Here is a 25018-nt window from a genome sequence, read left to right as displayed (position 1 = left end):
ATTTTTCATCCCTTGGTTTTCTCATCTAATATGGAAGTTATGGATGTCAGTGGCTGTGACAGACGTGTTATGCTCTGCAATAAAAAAAAAAAAAAGCATTGGTACAAAGCAAGCCCATTCACTTTTTTATGCTGGTAAGAGAATTACAATGGTTTTTCATGTGACAAAAATGTGCGATTAAATTTCGATTAATCGCGAGTTAACTATGACAGTCGCGACATTAATCACGATTAAATATTTTAATCGCTTGACAGCACTGATATTTATCTTAAATACAATACAATACAATAGCTCTTTATTATCCCATAGTTGGGCAATTTGTAGTACGACAGCGGTCGAGTTAAAAAATTACAAAATATAAAATAAAAACTTAAAGGACAGAAAGAACATTGTACATATACCCAATCAAAAATCACTATAAAAACGAACGAATACATTAAGAACAGGTATACAAAGTTGTAAACTGAGATACGTAAAAAATTTATAAAGAATGAAAATCAGGCAAAAGGGGAGATTCACAAACAATACAAGTACTGTTACTGAATAATAATAAAAGCAATTAAAACAGTGGACTAATTTAATTAAAAACATATCTAGTTGCTTTTCTTTTGATTTAATAGAGAGATTGTAGTGGGAATGAATGATTGCTTTGATCTGTTTGTTCTAGTTTTGGGGGCCCTATAATGCCAACGAGATGGTAAGCTATTGAATTCCTGGTAAAGTGGGTGTTGATGGTTACTAACTATAGAATTTGCTTTGTTTAAAACTTGTCTCTTATAGAATGTGCGATATTAGTACAATATTAGTATATCTATCTTAAATTCGGTTTTTACTGCTAAGACTTATGGTCATGAATTTAAGTGAAATACCCTTAAAGGAAAAGTCCACCGTACTTCCATAATGAAATATGCTCTTATCTGAATTGAGACGAGCTGCTCCGTACCTCTCCGAGCTTTGCGCGACCTCCCAGTCAGTCAGACGCGCTGTCACTCCTGTTAGCAATGTAGCTAGGCTCAGCATGGCCAATGGTATTTTTTGGGGCTGTAGTTAGATGCGACCAAACTCTTCCGCGTTTTTCCTGTTTACATAGGTTTATATGACCAGTGACATGAAACAAAGTTCAGTTACACGAATTGAAACGTAGCGATTTTCTATGCTATGGAAAGTCCGCACTATAATGACAGGCGTACTAACACCTCCTGCGCGCTTCGACAGCGCATTGATACCTTCACTCGGAGTTGTACCATTTTTTTAAGACAGGGCGGACGGACCAGGGCATTCGCCCACCTGGCCGTGCCCGACGAGGAGCGCTCTCAGCCGGCTTGGGAGGCAGACGGCAGCCCCTCCTGGAAGTGTGGTTTTACCATGGGCCTCATGCGGAAAAATGACAAAGTCCCAATTTTACCATGGGGCTCGAGTTGTACCATTTTTTTAGACAGGGCGGACGGACCAGGGCATTCACCCGCCTGGCCGTGCCCGAAGACGAGTGAAGGTATCAATGCGCTGTCGAAGCGCGCAGAAGGTGTTAGTACGCCTGTCATTATAGTGCGGACTTTCCATAGCATAGAAAATCGCTACGTTTCAATTTGTGTAACTGAACTTGTTTCATATCACTGGTCATATAAACCTATGTAAACAGGAAAAACGTGGAAGAGTTTGGTCGCCTCTAACTACAGCCCCAAAAAATACCGTTGGCCATGCTGAGCCTAGCTACATTGCTAACAGGAGTGACAGCGCGTCTGACTGCGTCTGACTGACTGGGAGGTCGCGCAAAGCTCGGAGAGGTACGGAGCAGCTCGTCTCAATTCAGATAAGAGCATATTTCATTATGGAAGTACGGTGGACTGTTCCTTTAAAATGAAATAAATAAATAAAAATGACTTGAATGGCTAAATGTAAGAAGTACGATCTTGTTATAAGAACTATTTTGATTATTTTGAGTTAATCAGATCTCGCACAATAAGTTCCCCGATCTTATTTTGGAATTATTTCATCTAAAAACAGGTTAGATTTTTCATCTCACTTTAAGAAATCTTACCAAGTCAGATTTGACTAGTTCCATTGGCAGATTTTTTTCACCTGATTCAAGCAAATATGCTTTGTTTTAATCTTTTATTTCTTATTTTTGAAAGGCCATTTTTTGCAGTATTGCTGTGGGCTGGAAGGAGTGTGAAAGGCAGTTGAAGCCGAGGCTCGTCAGCAGCAGCCCAGTAAGCGTGCAGTACACACAGCTGGCTTAGACTGGACACATTCCTGTGGCTTTGCTGCTTGTGTTGTTTTGCCAGATTCCTGAAGGTTTAAAAGGTCAGCAAGCTGCTGTGATGATTTGCGGCACTTTGTGCTGCGCTAATGAAAAGCATAAACGTTTAGGGGCCGCGTTCGCTTCTGTCACTCCCCGCTGATCACCTCCCTCAGCCCGCAGAGTGTCCGAGACGCCCGGCTTTCATTCTGTCTGCTCACACGGCAAATCAAACAGCAGCAGCGGCAGTAGATCAAGCGCAGCCCAGAATCAGACGGCTCCCTCATTAGGGTTTCATCTGACGGGGAAAAGTCACGACGCTCGTGCACTCGTCAACAGAAAGACACTGCGTGCAACTGAGGAGCCGTTTCTCATTCGGTCTGGTCGAATCCTCAAAACTTTAGAGGGAGAGCCAGCAGGCAGCAGTTTGTTCTTTCTTTCTTTCGTTCTGTCTGATCCCATTTTCATTCCCTCCTTACTTTCCACCTCTCACCCTTCCTTCCTTCTTTCCCTCCTCGACCCTTTCCTGCTTTGTCCCTTCTTTTCCTTCCTTTCCGTCTTCCCTTACTCTTGCTGTCCTTCCTTCCTTCCTTCCTTCCTTCCATTTGCCCTCCCTCCTTACTTTCCTCCTCTATTCCTTCCTTCTTTTCCCTTCTCTTCTCCTTTCTTTCTTTTTTCTTTCTTCGAACCCCTTTTCCTCATCTCTTTACTTTCCATCTTCCCTCCCTTCTTTCCTGCTTTGTTAGTGTCTTCCTTTTAACTTCCTTTTCTTTCTTTCTTTCTTTCTTTCTTTCTTTCTTTCTTTCTTTCTTTCTTTCTTTCTTTCTTTCTTTCTTTCTTCACCCTTTAATGCTTCTTTCCTGCTTTTCTTTACTTTCCTTCTCTAGTTTCTTCCCTTTTCCTCCCTCCTTAATTTCATTCTTTGTTCCTTCCTTCCTTTCTGTTCCTCTTGCCTTTTCTTTCTTTCTTTCTTTGAACCCCTTTTCTTTCTCTCCTTACTTTCCATCTTTCCTTCCTTCCTGCTTTGTTTCTTCCATTTTCTCCTCCTAAATGAGTGTCTTCCTTTCAACCTTCTTTCTTTCTTTCTTTCTTTCTTTCTTTCTTTCTTTCTTTCTTTCTTTCTTTCTTCACCCTTTAATGCTTCTTTCCTTCTTTTCTTTACTTTCCTTCTCTAGTTTCTTCCCTTTTCCTCCCTCCTTAATTTCCTTCTTTGTTCCTTCCTTTCTGTTCCTCTTGCCTTTTCTTTCTTTGAACCCCTTTTCCTTCTCTCCTTACTTTCCATCTTTCCTTCCTTCCCTCCCTTCTTTCCTGCTTTGTTTCTTCCTTCCATTTTCTCCTCCTTCCTGAGTGTCTTCCTTTCAACCTCCTTTCTTTTCCTTTCTTTCCTTCCTTTCCTTGAACCCCTTTTCCTTCTCTCCTTACTTTCTTTCTCCCTTCTTTCCATCTTTCCTTCCTTCCCTCCCTTCTTTCCTGCTTTCATCGAACCCCTTTTCCTTCTCTCCTTACTTCCCACCTTTCTCCCTTCTTTCTATCCTTCCTACCTTACCTCTTCCACCCTTTCCTTCCTTCCTTCCTTCCTTCCTTCCTTCCATTTTCACTCCTTCCTTAAGGCACGGTGGTGTAGTGGTTAGCGCTGGCGCCTCACAGCAAGAAGGTCCGGGTTCAAGCCCAGTGGTCGGCGAGGGCCTTTCTGTGCGGAGTTTGCATGTTCTCCCCGTGTCTGCGTGGGTTTCCTCCGGGTGCTCCGGTTTCCCCCACAGTCCAAAGACATGCGGTTAGGTTAATATGGGACGGCCTTGGGCTGAAGTGCCCTTGAGCGAGGCACTGAACTCCCAATTGCTCTGTGTGTGTGTGTGTGTGTGTGTGTGTGTGTGTGTGTGCTCATTGCTCGTGTGCATGTGTGTGTTCACTGCTTCAGATGGGTGAAATGCAGAGAGGAAATTTCACAAGTGTGTGATGAATAAAGTTGTGCTTTCTTTCTTTCTTCTTCTTTACTCTCCTCCATTATTCCTTCCGTCCTCCCTTTCTTCCTTGCGGAGCTGCTGCTGTAGTCATAAAGCCTGTCCTGTGCTCGTCTTGTTCACAGTCTGTCCATAGTGAACATCCTTTAAACACACTGCGTCCTGCTCGTCTCTGAACAGTCCGTCAGTGCACTACTGCTGCAATTGCTGTTCCGGCGTCCTGTGGACTGTGTAGAACGGGGTTTAATCAGGCCTGACACTCCGTCCTGTTACGCTGGATATACAGAGCACAGACAATCAATATAAAGCCTTTTTGAATTCGCCCTCACTTTGGGTTTTTTGTGGACGACGGAACGCGCAAACAAAAAGCTGTATTTCCGAGCTCATTGTACCGACCGCCAGTGGACTTCCTTTGACATTTTATTGTACAACAGAATGAACTCCTCACAGCTCTCTTAATGACTCTGAAGCAAGGGAAAGAACGAGTCCCCAGTGGTGGAGCGCGTGCTGTTTGGAACGGCTTTATCACATTTAATGATTGAAAGGAGAAGACGTCAGTTCGACTCTGTTGGTTTTTCTTTCTTTAAAAAAGAAACGCATCGAGAGGCATGCCGTGCTTCTGAGCGCCTTGGCCTCGCTCAGACTCCTCCCTGCCAACCCAATCAACACGCATTAATCATCCTGGCGGGTTTCACTGCTGGAACTCGACAACGTGTCCGTCCAATACCCTGACACTGGCTGAGTTGGCTGAACCGTCACAAGTGCGTTTATTTTTATCAGGCTGGAGGGAGAACCGTCCGAGTTTTTCTCCACACACTGCATGGTCGCTGATAATGAGAGCCTCTGATTTTATACCATAGTGACATTTGACTTCAAAGGGGTTGATTAATTTACTATAACAGCACCTTTGACGGTAGTGCCGTCTGTAAAGTAGATCACAGCTTCATATGAACGCACTTCTTCTTCTCCGACAGTATGTAGGGATTTTAAAACCATTTATTAGCTCATCCGGCCAATGAACTTATGCCATGTGCGTCGCCTTATGTGTGTTGTACGTCATCCGGCGTCCGTCCGGCGGCGTCCACATTTCGCAAAAATCGCTCCTTCTGTTTTAATTCTTCACCGATTTGTATTCTTTTTGGCAGGAAGGTAGGTCTGCCTGGCATGCATATCGCTTCGAGACAAATTAGCATAATTGCAATTAATAATGAAGATATGGATTAATTAATCAATCAATCCTGAACGAGCAGTTTCCACACAAATCGCTTCTTCTCCCTGAATCCTTCACCGATTTTGATTCTTTCTGGCATGAAGGTAAGGGGACCTAGGGTGCATATAAGTTTCACCCAGATTTGCTTCATTACAATTATTAATGAAGTTATGGATTAATTAAGCCTTAACTAGCAGTTCAACAAAAATCGCTTCTTCTCGGTCAATTCCTCGCCGTTTTGGATTCTTTCTGGCGAATAGGTCGGTGTTCCTAGGGTGCATATCTAGGGTTACCAGACGTCCCGGTTTTACCGGGACAGTCCCGATTTGGGGTTGTGTGTCCCGAGTCCCGACAAAAGTCTGTCAGGACATGGATATGTCCCGGTTTTCGCCACTCGCGACTGAGCAGCGTGGGAATCATTAGCAGAGAAATGTCTGCATTTACTATTTTGATGAATTGACAGGAATCGCAAACTTTCCTGGTTACTGCCCTGTGGCATGGGTGTTTATTTAGCTACATTATTCCAGACAATGGCGGCACGGTGGTGTACTGGTTAGCGCTGTCGCCTCACAGCAAGAAGGTCCGGGTTTCTCTCCCCGTGTCCGCGTGGGTTTCCTCCGGGTGCTCCGGTTTCCCCCCACAGTCCAAAGACATGCAGGTTAGGTTAACTGGTGACTCTAAATTGACCGTAGGTGTGAATGTGAGTGTGAGTGGTTGTCTGTGTCTACAGTGGTGCTTGAAAGTTTGTGAACCCTTTAGAATTTTCTATATTTCTGCATAAATATGACCTAAAACATCATCGGATTTTCACACAAGTCCTAAAAGTAGATAAAGAGAACCCAGTTAAACAAATGAGACAAAAATATTATACTTGGTCATTTATTTATTGAGGAAAATGATCCAATATTACATATCTGTGAGTGGCAAAACTATGTGAACCTCTAGGATTAGCAGTTAATTTGAAGGTGAACTTAGAGTCAGGTGTTTTCAATCAATGGGATGACAATCAGGTGTGAGTGGGCACCCTGTTTTATTTAAAGAACAGGGATCTATCAAAGTCTGATCTTCACAACACATGTTTGTGGAAGTGGATCATGGCACGAACAAAGGAGATTTCTGAGGACCTCAGAAAAAGTGTTGCTGATGCTCATCAGGCTGGAAAACATTACAAAACCATCTCTAAAGAGTTTGGACTCCACCAATCCACAGTCAGACAGATTGTGTACAAATGGAGGAAACTCAAGACCATTGTTACCCTCCCCAGGAGTGGTCGACCAACAAAGATCACTCCAAGAGCAAGGTGTGTAATAGTCGGCGAGGTCACAAAGGACCCCAGGGTAACTTCTAAGCAACTGAAGGCCTCTCTCACATTGGCTAATGTTAATGTTCATGAGTCCACTATCAGGAGAACACTGAACAACAATGGTGTGCATGGCAGGGCTGCAAGGAGAAAGCCACTGCTCTCCAAAAAGAACATTTCTGCTTGTCTACAGTCTGTTAAAGATCATGTGGACAAGCCAGAAGGCTATTGGACAAATGTTTTATGGACGGATGAGACCAAAATAGAATTTTTGATTTAAATGAGAAGCGTTATGTTTGGAGAAAGGAAAACACTGCATTCCAGCATAAGAACCTTATCCCATCTGTGAAACATGGTGGTGGTAGTATCGTGGTTTGGACCTGTTTTGCTGCATCTGGGCCAGGACGGCTTGCCATCATTGATGGAACAATGAATTCTGAATTATACCAGCGAATTCTAAAGGAAAATGTCAGGACATCTGTCCATGAACTGAATCTCAAGAGAAGGTGGGTCATGCAGCAAGACAACGGCCCTAAGTGCACAAGTCGTTCTACCAAAGAATGGTTAAAGAAGAATAAAGTTAATGTTTTGGAATGGCCAAGTCAAAGTCCTGACTTTAATCCAATGGAAATGTTGTGGAAGGACCTGAAGCGAGCAGTTCATGTGAGGAAACCCACCAACATCCCAGAGTTGAAGCTGTTCTGTACGGAGGAATGGGCTAAAATTCCTCCAAGCCGGTGTGCAGGACTGATCAACAGTTACCGCAAACGTTTAGTTGCAGTTATCGCTGCACAAGGGGGTCACACAAGATACTGAAAGCAAAGGTTCACATACTTTTGCCACTCACAGATATGTAATATTGGATCATTTTCTTCAATAAATAAACGAGCAAGTATAATATTTTTGTCTCATTTGTTTAACTGGGTTCTCTTTATCTACTTTTAGGACTTGTGTGAAAATCCTATGATGTTTTAGGTCATATTTATGTAGAAATATAGAAAATTCTAAAGGGTTCACAAACTTTCAAGCACCACTGTATGTCTCAGCCCTGTGATGACCTGGCGACTTGTCCAGGGTGTACCCCGCCTTTCGCCCGTAGTCAGCTGGGATAGGCTCCAGCTCGCCTGCGACCCTGTAGAACAGGATAAAGCGGCTAGAGATAATGAGATGAGATGAGATTCCAGACAACAGAACGTGTTGCCATGCAACAATAAAATAAACATTAACTGTCGCGAATGTTCTTTGTCTAGCAGCTAGCAGCAGTAATGCCGCAGCAATTATGCCGAAAAGAAAATGTACCTATTCCAAAGATTTACAGGGCACCTACCCCTTCCTCCGAGAGGTGCAGAACAATGCGCACAAAGCCTACTGCACACACTGTAAGTGTTCCTTCTCAGTAGCCCACGGTGGTAACGCCGATATACAGGATCACATTAAAACGGCTAAACACAAAAAAGATTCACTCTTCCTGTAAATATACGTAGGCTAATGCATTTTGTTTAGGGTGGGTGGATTGACGGTCGCCTTTGCTTTGTTCCTGTGCTTTGTTCTTGTACTGAGTTGGGTAGCCTATGTTGCAAATGATGTGCGCTCCTGTGGGGTCTTTCCTCGGGCTGTCGCCCCTCTCCTCCTTTATTGCTGTTTTGTTTGAGTGTATATTCTCAAATCACTTGTCTCTTTTTTTGTTTCTGTTTAACATACCATTCTGACAGTTTGGCCATATTGCCGTGTTGAACAGCTTGTTGCAGCTTCCATTAAAGTGTTCACTTTTGTACACATCTTCTTGCTTTATTCATTCAGTTGTGGGGAATGGTTAGTAAGGTTGATTCTGACCTAGGCTATGTTGAGGTCACATAATTATCTACTTTTTAAGTTCATGCTATAGTGCATACAATTTTAGAGATATAGCCTACATGTGCATATGCATTCTTCTTGGTGTTCTCACAAACAGGTGAAATAAATCAGTTTAAATCTGGCCTATGGACATAGCCTGGCCTATTCTCAGCCATTACAAAATCTGTTGTCTGACCATAATTTAACTGATCTGTATACCACTATGCTACTAGATAACAAAATGCCTGTTTGTTTTATTTCATGTGAGATGTTGATAAATGTGAGCTTCAACAAAATGATAAGAGCACCTCTCTGAGTGTCACGTTTACGTTAAAAAAAAGGTGTGCGTGCACGAGCATGGTCGCGCGCAAAAGTGTCCCGGTTTCAGACTAGGGAAATCTGGTCACTCTATGCATATCGCTTCTATATATACAACCCCGATTCCAAAAAAGTTGGGACAAAGTACAAATTGTAAATAAAAACGGAATGCAATGATGTGGAAGTTTCAAAATTCCATATTTTATTCAGAATAGAACATAGATGACATATCAAATGTTTAAACTGAGAAAATGTATCATTTAAAGAGAAAAATTAGGTGATTTTAAATTTCATGACAACAACACATCTCAAAAAAGTTGGGACAAGGCCATGTTTACCACTGTGAGACATCCCCTTTTCTCTTTACAACAGTCTGTAAATGTCTGGGGACTGAGGAGACAAGTTGCTCAAGTTTAGGGATAAGAATGTTAACCCATTCTTGTCTAATGTAGGATTCTAGTTGCTCAACTGTCTTAGGTCTTTTTTGTTGTATCTTCCGTTTTATGATGCGCCAAATGTTTTCTATGGGTGAAACTGGACTGCAGGCTGGCCAGTTCAGTACCTGGACCCTTCTTCTACGCAGCCATGATGCTGTAATTGATGCAGTATGTGGTTTGGCATTGTCATGTTGGAAAATGCAAGGTCTTCCCTGAAAGAGACGTCGTCTGGATGGGAGCATATGTTGCTCTAGAACCTGGATATACCTTTCAGCATTGATGGTATCTTTCCAGATGTGTAAGCTGCCCATGCCACACACACTAATGCAACCCCATACCATCAGAGATGCAGGCTTCTGAACTGAGCGCTGATGATAACTTGGGTCGTCCTTCTCCTCTTTAGTCCGAATGACACAGCGTCCCTGATTTCCATAAAGAACTTCAAATTTTGATTCGTCTGACCACAGAACAGTTTTCCACTTTGCCACAGTCCATTTTAAATGAGCCTTGGCCCAGAGAAGACGTCTGCGCTTCTGGATCATGTTTAGATACGGCTTCTTCTTTGAACTATAGAGTTTTAGCTGGCAACGGCGGATGGCACGGTGACTTGTGTTCACAGATAATGTTCTCTGGAAATATTCCTGAGCCCATTTTGTGATTTCCAATACAGAAGCATGCCCGTATGTGATGCAGTGCCGTCTAAGGGCCCGAAGATCACGGGCACCCAGTATGGTTTTCCGGCCTTGACCCTTACGCACAGAGATTCTTCCAGATTCTCTGAATCTTTTGATGATATTATGCACTGTAGATGATGATATGTTCAAACTCTTTGCAATTTTACACTGTCGAACTCCTTTCTGATATTGCTCCACTAGTTGTCGGCGCAGAATTAGGGGGATTGGTGATCCTCTTCCCATCTTTACTTCTGAGAGCCGCTGCCTCTCCAAGATGCTCTTTTTATACCCAGTCATGTTAATGACCTATTGCCAATTGACCTAATGAGTTGCAATTTGGTCCTCCAGCTGTTCCTTTTTTGTACCTTTAACTTTTCCAGCCTCTTATTGCCCCTGTCCCAACTTTTTTGAGATGTGTTGCTGTCATGAAATTTCAAATGAGCCAATATTTGGCATGAAATTTCAAAATGTCTCACTTTCGACATTTGATATGTTGTCTATGTTCTATTGTGAATACAATATCAGTTTTTGAGATTTGTAAATTATTGCAGTCCGTTTTTATTTACAATTTGTACTTTGTCCCGACTTTTTTGGAATCGGGGTTGTAGCTTGTATATAGTGTATATAGCTTGCAACATTTATTGCACAAGGTGGCCCACTTTAGATTATTCCTTCTGGACTGGACGTGAAAGGAGTGAGCTACGCCGTCATTGAGCATCATTGGAAGGAGTCTCCAGTGTCGGCGCTTGGCTACTGTCTGAAATGTTTGAACACGGGGGCAAAAAGTTTTTGCCGTACCTTAGTAACATGTCTTCAGATTCTGGAGAGGGGATGACTGTTTATACGGTAGTTGTGACACCAGGAAGCTACCTGTTTCATGGACATTCCACACCATTAAGTGGATAAAAATCTGATATGTTGTATTTTAATCAATAAAAATGTTAGCATTGGTGAATCACTGTGCTATAAGAGGAATAAAACACCACTTATTGGACTGTTTTTGGAAAATAATTAACTTTGGGGCTCTAAGATTCTCCACTTTGTGTTGGACCGTGTCACACCCATCCCCTCATTCATGACTTCTCAGCATGTGACGATATATCATGGGACGGTAAATCACAATACAAATTTATGACAATTCGAATCAATGAAAGAAAATGAATCGTGATTGTCAGCCTGCGTAATCTCGTAAGTTATAATTGTGTTGTTTAGACAGCAGATGGCACAATAGCATACGATAGCGGGAATGTGCATGACTTCACCGGAGGCAGAAGTAACACAGCTCTAATGCTGCGAAAACACACAGAGAACAGATCTAAAATGTGAAAGAGCTGTCGTGTGATTGAATGGACAAATAGATTTAGCAAGAAACCGGAGCTCTCTTTTTACAGACTGCTGAAAGATAAGGAAAAGAGAAGAAAATAGAGGGAATACAAATGTTCATAAAAGTTTATTAAGAAAATGGTTTTGTTATTAGATTTTTTTTTCGTTTTTAATAAAATGAATATTTCAGTTCGTTGGGTATTTGTTTTTTTTTTATTTAACAAAAAGAATATTTAAGTTGATAAAGAATATGAAAATAAATGTTGCTTTTTTTTTAGTAATAAAATTCAAAATTTTCAAAAATATTGTGGGGAAAATCGAATTGTGAACCCAGCATCAGGAATCGAATCAAATCAAATCATGAACTGGGTGAATTGTTACACGGCTAATGATTTGCCTATAACAGACACGCAGTCATATTTTATTTCTTTATATATTAATTGGACACGAGTGTTTTACTGGGAAATACGCCACTCGTATTTTTTATACGAGCTCCATCCGGGACATGGAGAAGCAAAACCGTGACATAAATCTCTATCTGTCACTTGTGAGGAAATCGATGAATTGTTTTGATAAATTTTGGTACTTTTTGTTTGTGAATGTGTCGATATAATAAAAAGAAAATCACAAGTTGGCTTGAAGATATGAAGTTTATCTTCTCGTGTTGAAAAACTCGCATTTTTCATACGAAATACGTTGCGGATCTGAGTGACATTGAATGGTATATCAGATATGTTCCATTGTTGCCCCTTTTCCACCAAAGCAGTTCCAGGGCTGGTTCGGGGCCAGTGCTTAGTTTGGAACCGGGTTTTCTGTTTCCACTGACAAAGAACTGGCTCTGGGGCCAGAAAAACCGGTTCCAGGCTAGCACCAACTCTCTGCTGGGCCAGAGGAAAGAACCACTTACGTCAGCGGTGGGGCGGAGTTGTTAAGACCAACAACAATAACAAGACCGCGAAAGATCGCCATTTTTAAGCGGCGAGAAGCAGCAGCTGTACAAACGCGAAGTCATCCATTATTAGTGTTGTTGTTGCTGCTGCTGCTTCTTCCGCGTTGTTTTTGCTTCGATATTCGCGCCAAGGTTTAAGCAAACGTAACTGACGTATACAGTGACGTAATGACGTATACAGCGACGTAATGACGTGACTCCCCTTAGCACCGCGAGCTATGGAAAAGCAAACTGGTTCTCAGCTGGCTCGCAAGTTGAACGAGTTCTGAACCAGCACCAGCACTGGCCCCGAACCAGCCCTGGAACTGATTTGGTGGAAAAGGGGTATCAGCTAGCATGATATTGAACGAGTCAAAGACAAGTAGCTGAATGGAATATATGTGATATACCACGAAAAAGACCAGCCAATATTATTGTTGTTAGACATACACATTCCTTTCGGGTGTTCAAAATTCTCTCAAAATCTTTCGTATTTAACGAAGCAAACCTGGCGGCCATGTTTGTTTACAAATCGTCCCAGTCGCTCGCTAGCGCGGAAGTTGTCTTGATAACCATGCAATATCGTAAACCATATTCAACGCTCATTCTCCATCGGGTAGAGTAACGTAATACACGTAGGATAAGCGATATGATAGCAATATTGCAAGCTGTCAAACCAAATGAATGAAACCTGCTAGAAGGGAACAGAACACGTTTTTATTCCCTCGAAAAAGTGTCCTGGGGGGCGTCGTGGCTCAGGTGGTTAAGGCGCCATACCATGAATGCGGGCGACCCGGGTTTGATTCCGGCCCGAGGTCATTTCCCGATCCCTTCCCGTCTCTCTCTCTCCTGCTCATTTCCTGTCTCTACACTGTCCTATCCAATAAAGGTGCAAAAAGCCCAAAAAATATCTTTAAAAAAAAAAAAGAAAAAGTGTCCTGTATGTATAATAATCACCGATATTTCACTCCGATGATGTCACTCCCAGTGTTTTGCTGCTGACTTGATGCGTGTTGTCAAAATGATGAACCGGTTCAACATTACATTTTTTTTTAAATTTAACTTGTGTATTTTTTGCGGATGTGTCCATATAAAGGACATTACACGGTCGCACGCAGGTACAGTATGAAGTTTTTCTTCTCATGTTGAAAAATATATCACTGGTTTGCTTCGCTCAGTCATGAGTACAGTAAAGGCCTCTGCATGCTCTTGCGACAAGGCTTTCGCAAATAGCTTTTCGCAGACAGTTGTAATTTATCGTTGAGCGGGGAGTAATAGGCGTGCGCGATGTTATTCACCGCCACAACGCAAGGGGGCGCGAAGTCGCGAAATCGCTAGGAGTAGTTGGTGGGTGTGGTTAGTGGAGTGTTTATCCTCCGGTTACTTATAATGACTAGAACTGGAGTCGTATAGATGTCCGTACTTCCTCACTTCCTCGATCAACCACTCTTCGTGCTGCTCCATCTTCGCTCGTGTTTTTAAAAATGGTGGTCGTGAAAACAAACCGGGAAAGTAGGGAAGCGGAAGTGCGTGTACAGCGGATGTAGAGTGGACCAATCAGAGCCCTCTTGTCTGCGACGCTGTCTGCGAGGCTTCTGCGGTGGTCACAATTTTTGGGAGGTGCGCGCAGAGCGTCTGCGAAGGTGGGGGGGCTACGCAGACACTGTCTGCGACGCTATCTGCGAGGACTGGGTTGTCAGCATAAATTGGCCTTAAGCCCTCAGTATTCGCGGGGGTTAGGGACCGAACATGGCCGCGAATAAGCCAAAATCGCGAATACTTGTAACACCCCCCCCAGAGTGACGAGCCACTGCCGCAAAAGTCTTCCCTTCCTTTAGCATATCGAGAAGTCCTACCTTCTCCTGCAGCGTCATTACCTTCTTCTGGCGCTTAGGTTCCTTGGCAGGAGCCTTAGAAGATGCAGAGCGTTTTGGAGTCATTGTAGGGCGTAAAAATTATTCAAAAATACCAAGAACGCACAACACATGAACAAGTCTGAACTACGGGACCCGCGAGACTGTACTGTACAATGCGCTCATTCGTATCAGCCGATGAGCAGCAGCCCGCCATTCAAACTTCAGCCAGTAGCGAGCGAGCATTCGGCTCCAAGAATGTAGCAGTGCGTAAACGTTCGCAGTGCGTAAACGTTCGATATGTTCGCCGCAAATGACCGCGGATCGCTGAGATTTCCGCGAATGTATAGGAGATACTGTATGTTCTATATAAAATCCCGCGAATATGTGAATTCGCGAATACTGAACCGCGAATAGGTGGGGGTCTACTGTATATTCATTCACCAGTCGAAGATAAGCTTCATATCTTCGCGCCACCGTGTAACATCCTCTATATAATAAGCTGTTTCTGGATAAACATTTTTGGTCGTAATACATTCCAGTGTGCTGCAAAATGAATCCAGTCAGATGAAATATCGTCCCCAAGTGGATCTTCTCTAATCTGCTCCAATATTCCAGTCGTTTGCACTTAACGTTGATGGTATTCATTATTCCAGAAGGTAAGGTTTGATCATCATGAGTAATGTTAGCGTTAGTAGCGTAAGTGAGCGTGCAAAATGAAGCGCAAGAGATTGGTGTGAGAGCTGAACGAGGAGTGTGTGATGGCATTTCGACAGCCTCTCTCTCAGCTCCCGCACTGCATGAGCCGGCCGATCCCTAAAGAGCCATGATGACATTTCTTTACCTTTGGCTCTGAGCTGAAACTAAGCACTAGCGTCAGGAGTCACGGCTGCCTTTTATGAGCAGAAAGAAAGCCAAATGTGAGAAATTCAGCTCGCTTTGTTTTGTTGCGATGCATATAAAATGCCTGCTTTGCAGTCTGAAGCCCTCTGACAGTGGGTACACCAGGGCTCTGAGAGATTCATGAGGCACTGTCAGTTGTGTATTGCTTGAGGACGAGAGGAGGATCATTGCGTGTGAGATCACCTCCAGAAACGCAGCAACAGCCCACACAGATCTCCACAGTCAAATACACACAGACAATAAACCTGAAGCAGCCCATGTTGCCAGTTTGAGTCCCTTTAATCATCATTAATGAATAAAACGTGGTTGTGATTTACGGTGAATTTATGTCGTACAGTACTAAAAGGTCAGGAACATGTCTGCTTTAGCTTAACAAGATTTTCATTTCTCCTTTGCTCACATTTTCTTTACTTCATCCTCTCAAATATATATATATATATGTTATTTACCAGCTGGGAGGTCCATATCGTGAAATACCGTGACCGAGGTCTTGAAAGTACTGAGCGAGGCCCTCTGAGCCGAGGTCACGGTATTTCACCATACGGACCGACCTTAAGCTGGGAAATAATATATTTATTTTTTTCTTTACCAAATTCTAACAGAAAACGAGAGCGCCCGAAAGGGAAAACCGAGCCGAGCCGCCATTTTGAATCCTCATTCACGGCTGTAATGCAAATTGCTTCCTCCTCGGTATACAAGTGCACTTCCATGGCAGGAAAAAAACTACATTTTGCCGCCTATGTAGTCCCCTATTTATACAAAATTGAGTCATTCAGGATTCAGCCATGTTTTTGCTCGGCGTTAGCAACAGTTAGAGGTTTTTAGCTTTCTCCTGAAATGTTTTCTTTTATTTCTTCTTCCTCAGGGTAGTAAAACTCGCTTTCGCCATGAAGACTGTCGTTATCGCTATCCATGCTGTAAAATTAATGCTATTCTCCTGAGAAATGCTGGCAAAATTTATAAGATTTTTGATAAAATTCTTATAAATATATCTTATAAAAAAAAGATAAATGTTGACAAAAATTGCCACTATGTTTGTTGTTGTTGTGAACGAGTGAGTCGCCAGGGGTCCGTAACTGGGGTCCGTACTGTAGGATACAGACCCGCTCGCCAGCCAATCAGAGCGCAGGATTTGATGGAAACCAGACTGCGAAAAAAATGTGTGTGTGTGTGTGTATATATATATATATATATATATATATATATATATATATATATATATATATAATTTTTTATTTTTTTTAATTGACCTGGAAGTACATCTTGTACTAAAAAGTCCCAGTACATGCACTGGTCACTTTATTAGACCACCCAGTTATACACCTGCTCAGTTATACAGTTATCCAATCATATGGAAGCAGCCCCGGGTATAAACTCATGAGCTTCAGTTAATGTTCAAACATTAGAACGGCGAAAATTGTGATCTCAAAGTGTGACTTTCTTTCACTGTGGCATGGGTGTTGGTTTGAGCCAGATGGACTGGTTTGAGTATTTCAGAAACTGCTGATCTCCTGGGGTTTTCACACACAACAGGCTCTAGAATTTACACAGATAGAATGGTGCGAAAAACAAAAAAACATTGAGTGAGAACAGACAGTTCTGTGGGTGGAAACAAACGCCTTGTTGATAAGAGAGGTCAGAGGAAAATGGTCAGTTTGGTTCGAGCTTTTTTGCCAGGAAGGATACAGTAACTCATAGCAACTCTTTACAACCACGGTGAGCAGAAAAGCATCTCAGCATGCAACAGCAGACGACCACATTGGGTTCCGCTCCTGTCAGCCAGGGACAGGAATATGAGGCGACCATGAGCACAGACTCACCCAAACTCGTCAGTTGTTTTTTTTTTCCCCAGTCTTCAGCAGTCAAGTTTTGGTGCATCTGTGCTCATGATAGCTACAGACTCTTTTCTTGCCAAACAGGAGTGGAAGAGTCTTTTGGAAATCAACTACTTAGGAGTGATATCACCTTTCAGCATGTTTGCTTTGGTTGTTATCCCCCGCTGGCCGAAAGGCCCGAATGGGGATCATGTCGTGGCGATTTCCGTCCATCTGTCCGTCCATCCGTCCGTCCGTCCAAGGAAGGGTGCTCACCTTCTGAAATCAACTCCTCACAATTTTTGGAGGAATTTCACAAAACTTGGGAGGATTCTTTGTTATATGTCGGTAATACGCATATTGTAATTTCGTTAAATTGGGTCACGTTTTACCAGAGTTACAGCCCTTGATTAACAAAATTATCCTTTGACAATTTCATGAGTGTGTTTTCCTTCTGAAATCAACTCCTCTCACAATTTTTGGGGGAATTTCACCAAACTTGGCAAAACGCATTGTTATATGTCGGTAGGACGCGTATTGTTATTATGTTCAATTCGGTCGCATTTTGCCAGAGTTACGGCCCTTGATGAACAACCTTGTGCTTTGACAATTTCATGAAGGTGTGCTCGCCTTCTGACATCAACTCCTCTCACAATTTTTGGGGGAATTTCACCAAACTTGGCAAAACGCATTGTTGTATGTCGGTAGGACGCGTATTGTTATTATGTTCAATTCGGTCGCATTTTGCCAGAGTTACGGCCCTTGATTAGCAACCTTGTACTTTGACAATTTCATGAAGGTGTGCTCGCCTTCTGACGTCAACTCCTCTCACAATTTTTAGACGAATTTCTCGAAGCTTGGCAGAAGGCCTTGTTATATGACGGTAAAACGCATATTGCGATTTAATTTCGTTTGTGAAAATTTGACCAGAGTTTTGACCCTTGATTAAATAACTTTGACAATTTCATGAGGGTGTACACTCTTCTGAAATCAACTCCTCTTAGAATTTGTGGAGGAATTTCACCAAACTTGGCAAAAGGCTTTGTTATATGACAGTTATACACAGATTGAAATTTCATTTAATTTGGGCAAATTTGACCAGAGTTATGCCCTTGATTATTAACAAACTTGTACTTTGGCAATTTCATCAAGGTGTGTTTGCTTTCTGAAATCAACTTCCCTTACAATTTTTTTTATCCCCCGCTGGCCGAAAGGCCCGAAGGGGGATTATGTCGTGGCGATGTCCGTCCGTCCCAGGAAGGGTACTCACCTTCTGAAATCATCTCCTCTCACAATTTGTGGAGGAATTTCATGGAACTTGACAGGATTCTTTGTTATATGTCGGTAATATGCATATTCAATTTTGTTCATTTCAATCGCATTTTACCAGAGTTATGGCCTCGTTGCCAGCGGGGGATATTGTGCTCTCAGAGCGCTCTTGTTATTTGTTGTTATTGTATTTACCAGACCGATTTTCTTGCATCAGGTGAAAAGAGTCACTGAGACAAGAAGGCGAGAAATTACATGATCTAATAGTGATGTTAGGCAGAAGTACATGGGATTTAAACAGTAATGTGGGGTTTTTGCCTTAAAAAAGTAAAATATAAATATTCAGACAGTAGATGAGTAGTACCAGTACGATGAGTAGTGCAAGAAAGCAAGAGACATGCAGTATACTTCCCAGCTGCAGTGCTTTCGTGGAAATGTAGTTAAAAAATGAACTGTGACAGCATATTTGAGCCATTGTTGCTGAAGGAGCAGGTAATATTGCAAGAAAAATGCTCAGAATTTCTGATTAAATTTGTAAATTTATGAGAGAAAACTTGAATATTCTCTGAGATAGGGTGGCACAGTGGTGTAGTGGTTAGCGCTGTCGCCTCACAGCAAGAAGGTCCGGGTTCGAGCCCCGGGGCCGGCGAGGGCCTTTCTGTGCGGGGTTTGCATGTTCTCCCCGTGTCCGCGTGGGTTTCCTCCGGGTGCTCCGGTTTCCCCCAAAGACATGCAGGTTAGGTTAACTGGTGACTCTAAATTGACCGTAGGTGTGAATGTGAGTGTGAATGGTTGTCTGTGTCTATGTGTCAGCCCTGTGATGACCTGGCGACTTGTCCAGGGTGTACCCCGCCTTTCGCCCGTAGTCAGCTGGGATAGGCTCCAGCTCGCCTGCGACCCTGTAGAACAGGATAAAGCGGCTAGAGATAATGAGATGAGATGAAAATATGGACAATTAGTGTTTGTGTGACGATGCATCACATGACGTGGTCACGTGGGTGAAAAACCTCAATACCGCGTATACCGTTTTCAGGTCAGTCGCACATCGACTTCCTGTTTACCGACTGACTGTATTTACGAAACATATAGGGTGGATTTTGACGCGATTTCAAGAAGCAAAATTCTATTTCAAAATGACAGTTTACCAGGATGCTGTTTGAAATCCCTGGGGAGAGACACTGCTCTTTACTTACTTGTTTCAGGATTAATTATTTGTTGAAGTCAACGTTCATAATAAGTGTCCTATTCCTTCGATTGCTTGCATTCTGATATAAGCGAGAGCGGGGGGATACGTACGTAAGTGAGCAGTAGCTCACAGTCGATCTTGTTTTTTTTTTTCTCAGAATATCACCCCTCTTACAGCTTTGTATTTCTTTTTCTTTTCTTTTTTTTAACCTACAGTGCCCCGAATACGGTGGTGTAGTGGTTAGCGCTGTCACCTCACAGCAAGAAGGTCCAGGTTCGAGCCCTGGGGCCGGCGAGGGCCTTTCTGTGTGGAGTTTGCATGTTCTCCCCGTGTCCGCGTGGGTTTCCTCCGGGTGCTCCGGTTTCCCCCACAGTCCAAAGACATGCAGGTTAGGTTAACTGGTGACTCTAAATTGAGCGTAGGTGTGAATGTGAGTGTGAATGGTTGTCTGTGTCTATGTGTCAGCCCTGTGATGACCTGGCGACTTGTCCAGGGTGTACCCCGCCTTTCGCCCATAGTCAGCTGGGATAGGCTCCAGCTTGCCTGCGACCCTGTAGAAGGATAAAGCGGCTAGAGATAATGAGATGAGTGCCCCAATACACCATCATAATAAACAGAATAAAGCATGCGTTATGATTTACATTACTGTGCAAAAGTCTTATGTACTTACAAAGACCAACAATGGTTTAAAAATAATGAAATGTTTCATCATTAAAAAAAAATACAGTAAGCAGTAAGCTATAATAAATGAAGCAAAGTCAGTATTTGTTGTGAGACGATTCTTTGCGTGAAAAACAAATAGTAGTCTGAGGTACAACGAGTGCAGTTTTATGCAGAAATGAGCTGTAGGTTTTACTGAGCATCTTACAGAACCAGAACCAGTTCTTCTGGACACTGATTGTCACACTCGCTTCTTCATTTTGCACCAAAACCCAGCAGCCTTGATGACGTTTTCTTTTTTAATCTGAAAAGTGCTCTCTTATGTAATACAGTGCTCAAACAACTTTTTTTTTCTGTAACATTTAATTTTGTGCTGGACTCTAAAATGTTTTCGTACTGACTCGATAATGGAGAAGTCATAAAATAGAAATCTGTAACAAAGTTTGTATGGGCAAAAAAAAAAAAAAGCAGCTTTTGAACCACCGAGTCCATCCTTGGCGTTTAAGTGGGACCATTTTTGTCCGTATTAGTCCCTTAAAAAGCCAGTCCAGTTCTACAGTTCCACATCCTGCTCCTGCCGGAGTTTAACGCTTTAAAGTTAATAGGAACTCGACTGAAGATGATGAGGATTTTCTTTCATGAAGAACAATTGCAGAAATGAGCGTCACCGAGCGGGCGGCACGGTGGTGTAGTGGTTAGTGCTGTCGCCTCACAGCAAGAAGGTCCGGGTTCGAGCCCCGTGGCCGGCGAGGGCCTTTCTGTGCGGAGTTTGCATGTTCTCCCCATGTCCGCGTGGGTTTCCTCCGGGTGCTCCGGTTTCCCCCACAGTCCAAAGACATGCAGGTTAGGTTAACTGGCAACTCTAAATTGACCGTAGGTGTGAATGGTTGTCTGTGTCTATGTGTCAGCCCTGCGATGACCTGGCGACTTGTCCAGGGTGTACCCCGCCTTTCGCCCGTAGTCAGCTGGGATAGGCTCCAGCTTGCCTGCGACCCTGTAGAACAGGATAAAGCGGCTACAGATAATGAGATGAGATGAGATGAGCGTCACCGAGCTCAGCAGAAATCCAATCTGCTATTTTGCTCGCAGTCATGATAAATTGCAGAGGAAGAAATCGTTGTTCTACAGCTGCCGTTAGTTTGAACGCTGATGCCCCGCGTCGCTCCAGTGGTGCTGACGAAGGAACCCGAGAACACACACGCCTTCTGTTCTCTCACGGTTTAAAATGCACATCCAGACAGAGATGTTGGAGCCCAGCGCGAAAATAATTGAATCTTATTCTCTGAGTAAATTAGTAAGGAGCTGAGTCAAAGACGAGCCTCTTTATGAGGGCGAGAAAATGCAAACCCCGAGAAAGAAATCTCCTGAGCTGGAAAGGTCAAACAGGTCTGACTCCGCGGTGACGCCATGAATCTGATCTCAGTAATCCTGCCTGAAATAATGAGCCACGACTCAGCAGAGCGAAACTCTGATGGAGCTACTTTGCGACACACACATGCAGCGTGATTGAATTGGTAATACTGATGGAGCAGAAGGTGTTGATAAATTTTTTATAACAGCAGCTCTGACAGTTGTTCCAGCTCTAATACATTATCCAGAGTAAATTCTCAGGGACTTGGTGGATATTGTACATTCAAAATAGTGTCGTTATTTAACAAAGAAAACATGTAGCTCTCTGGAAGGATACAGGATGTTCAACATTTTTGGAAGGAGACTCCAGTGTTAACTTTGAACAGTCAAAGGTAATGGTGTTCTTGGCAGGTGGTTTCTCAGTAAGAATAATAAGATGCATTTTTTTTTCTAAGTGATGAAAGGATAGCACATGGTTTATGGATGTTCCACAACATTAAATGTAAGTATAAAGGTGTAAAAAGTATGATGTGGTGTTTGTTAATGAACAGTTATTCCATAAAATCGAGTCGTACTAAACATGAGCTGATAGCCGACAAGACGCGTAGCACCGAGTCGGCTATAAGCCATGTACGACGAGATTGAGTGGAATAACTGTTTTATTCTATCCACATTCACTGGATTTTGAGAAACGGAGCATTTTTATTGTTTTTTTGCAAATTCGATAAATAAAAATTTTGTACAAAACGTCCGACAAAATACAACCCCGATTCCAAAAAAGTTGGGACAAAGTGCAAATTGTAAATAAACACGGACTGCAATAATTTACAAATCTCATCTGTTTTTCTCTTGTAAGTACGCGTGAAGAATACCTTATGAAGTTTTGGTAGCCTTTCGGGTGTTCAACGCGTCTTTCTCTTTCCTGGCGAACAAAGAAAAGCTTCTCCGCATGTGCAACAGAAAATTCTCACGGAATATTCACGTCAGCTCTGACGTGTGACGTCATGTTGTCTTGACAACCGTGCAATATCGTAAACCATATTCAACGCTCATTCTCCATTGGGTAGAGTGACATAATGCACAGAGGATAAGCGATATGCTAACAATATTGCATGCTATCAAACCAAATGAATGAAACCCGCTGGACGGGAATAGAACACGTTTTTATTCCATCGAAAAAGTGTCCTGTATGTATAATAATTGTTCATAGTGTCTGAAATCAGTTATTTTGTAGTACAACCCTGATTCCAAAAAAGTTGGGACAAAGTACAAATTGTAAATAAAAACGGAATGCAATAATTTACAAATCTCAAAAACTGATATTGTATTCACAATAGAACATAGACAACATATCAAATGTTGAAAGTGAGACATTTTGAAATTTCATGCCAAATATTGGCTCATTTGAAATTTCATGACAGCAACACATCTCAAAAAAGTTGGGACAGGGTCAATAAGAGGCTGGAAAAGTTAAAGGTACAAAAAAGGAACAGCTGGAGGACCAAATTGCAACTCATTAGGTCAATTGGCAATAGGTCATTAACATGACTGGGTATAAAAAGAGCATCTTGGAGTGGCAGCGGCTCTCAGAAGTAAAGATGGGAAGAGGATCACCAATCCCCCTAATTCTGCACCGACAAATAGTGGAGCAATATCAGAAAGGAGTTCGACAGTGTAAAATTGCAAAGAGTTTGAACATATCATCATCTGCAGTGCATAATATCATCAAAAGATTCAGAGAATCTGGAAGAATCTCTGTGCGTAAGGGTCAAGGCCGGAAAACCATACTGGGTGCCCGTGATCTTCGGGCCCTTAGACGGCACTGCATCACATACAGGCATGCTTCTGTATTGGAAATCACAAAATGGGCTCAGGAATATTTCCAGAGAACATTATCTGTGAACACAATTCACCGTGCCATCTGCCGTTGCCAGCTAAAACTCTATAGTTCAAAGAAGAAGCTGTATCTAAACATGATCCAGAAGCGCAGACGTCTTCTCTGGGCCAAGGCTCATTTAAAATGGACTGTGGCAAAGTGGAAAACTGTTCTGTGGTCAGACGAATCAAAATTTGAAGTTCTTTATGGAAATCAGGGACGCCGTGTCATTCGGACTAAAGAGGAGAGGGACGACCCAAGTTGTTATCAGCGCTCAGTTCAGAAGCCTGCATCTCTGATGGTATGGGGTTGCATTAGTGCGTGTGGCATGGGCAGCTTACACATCTGGAAAGACACCATCAATGCTGAAAGGTATATCCAGGTTCTAGAGCAACATATGCTCTCATCCAGACGACGTCTCTTTCAGGGAAGACCTTGCATTTTCCAACATGACAATGCCAAACCACATACTGCATCAATTACAGCATCATGGCTGCGTAGAAGAAGGGTCTGGGTACTGAACTGGCCAGCCTGTACTTTGTCCCAACTTTTTTGGAATGGGGTTGTAATTTCCGCTCAGAATGTAAAAAAAAAAAACGGCGAAATGACAGGAGCAATTTGTGAAAAATGCGATGATAATAATAATAATAATAATAATTCTTGAAAAAAAAGATACGTTCTTACCATCAAATACCTTCATTCCATATTTTTTTGCTTTTTTTTTGTATTTTTTGTGGTTTTGTTTTCAAGTAGAGTTTTTATTTCGTCCTCGGTTGGTTCAGTAACACGCTTCGCCATTTTGTTTTTCTGTCCTCACGGTATATGAGCTGATATCCTAGTAGTAGAGTAGCCGATCAGAGTGCATGATTGCTCGTGTCTAGTGAATGTGGATAGAATAATAAATAAAACACCATTAGTGTTTGAATATCATTGTGGTATAAGAGGAATAAAACATTTCAGGATGTGTGGTATATCCAGGGGTTTCAGTGTGGTCTCTGAAGATAACCAGAACTCGGTGATGTTCAGCCAGAGAGTCTGTGAATTTCTGGGAACCCCAGCACACCGTTGTCAGAGTTATATTTGGAATAAACAGATAATGAGTTCTAAACTGATACAAATACAGGTGAGGGTTGTTGTTGTTGTTTTGAGAAAACTAGCCAGAAAGATAACTGTGGGTGGTAAAAGAGAGCAACTGGACTTACTTGAAGATTCTTGAAGACGTTTCACCTCTCATCCGTAAGGCTTCTTCAGTTCTGCAGAATTGCTCGTGTCTAGTGAATGTGGATAGAATAATAAATAAAACACCATTAGTGTTTGAATATCATTGTGGTATAAGAGGAATAAAACATTTCAGGATGTGTGGTATATCCAGGGGTTTCAGTGTGGTCTCTGAAGATAACCAGAACTCGGTGATGTTCAGCCAGAGAGTCTGTGAATTTCTGGGAACCCCAGCACACCGTTGTCAGAGTTATATTTGGAATAAACAGATAATGAGTTCTAAACTGATACAAATACAGGTGAGGGTTGTTGTTGTTGTTTTGAGAAAACTAGCCAGAAAGATAACTGTGGGTGGGAAAAGAGAGCAACTGGACTTACTTGAAGATTCTTGAAGACGTTTCACCTCTCATCCGTAAGGCTTCTTCAGTTCTGCAGAACTGAAGAAGCCTTTCGGATGAGAGGTGAAACGTCTTCAAGAATCTTCAAGTAAGTCCAGTTGCTCTCTTTTCCCACCCACAGTTACTATGACCTGGATGACAGAGAATCTTCACAGACATAGCCAGAAAGATTCACTGTGCATTGGGATTGGAATCCAGTGGGGTGCAACATTAAAAAAAAAAAAAAATCATGCAAGAAGATAGGAGCTTCATCTCACACTGAAAAAAT

General features: G+C 42.5%; 1 protein-coding gene across 2 annotated transcripts in view; it reads left to right on the top strand.

Moving 5' to 3' along the window:
* nos1apa (nitric oxide synthase 1 (neuronal) adaptor protein a) overlaps positions 1-25018 on the top strand; it is a 546141-nt gene that overhangs the window by 302079 nt on the left and 219044 nt on the right. The window lies entirely within an intron of this gene.

Source organism: Neoarius graeffei, chromosome 4 (genome assembly GCF_027579695.1).
Source record: "Neoarius graeffei isolate fNeoGra1 chromosome 4, fNeoGra1.pri, whole genome shotgun sequence".
NCBI classification, from domain to species: Eukaryota; Metazoa; Chordata; class Actinopteri; order Siluriformes; family Ariidae; genus Neoarius; species Neoarius graeffei.
The sequence above is the reverse complement of the archived record's forward strand: the minus strand, read 5'-3'. Positions and strand labels throughout refer to the sequence as shown.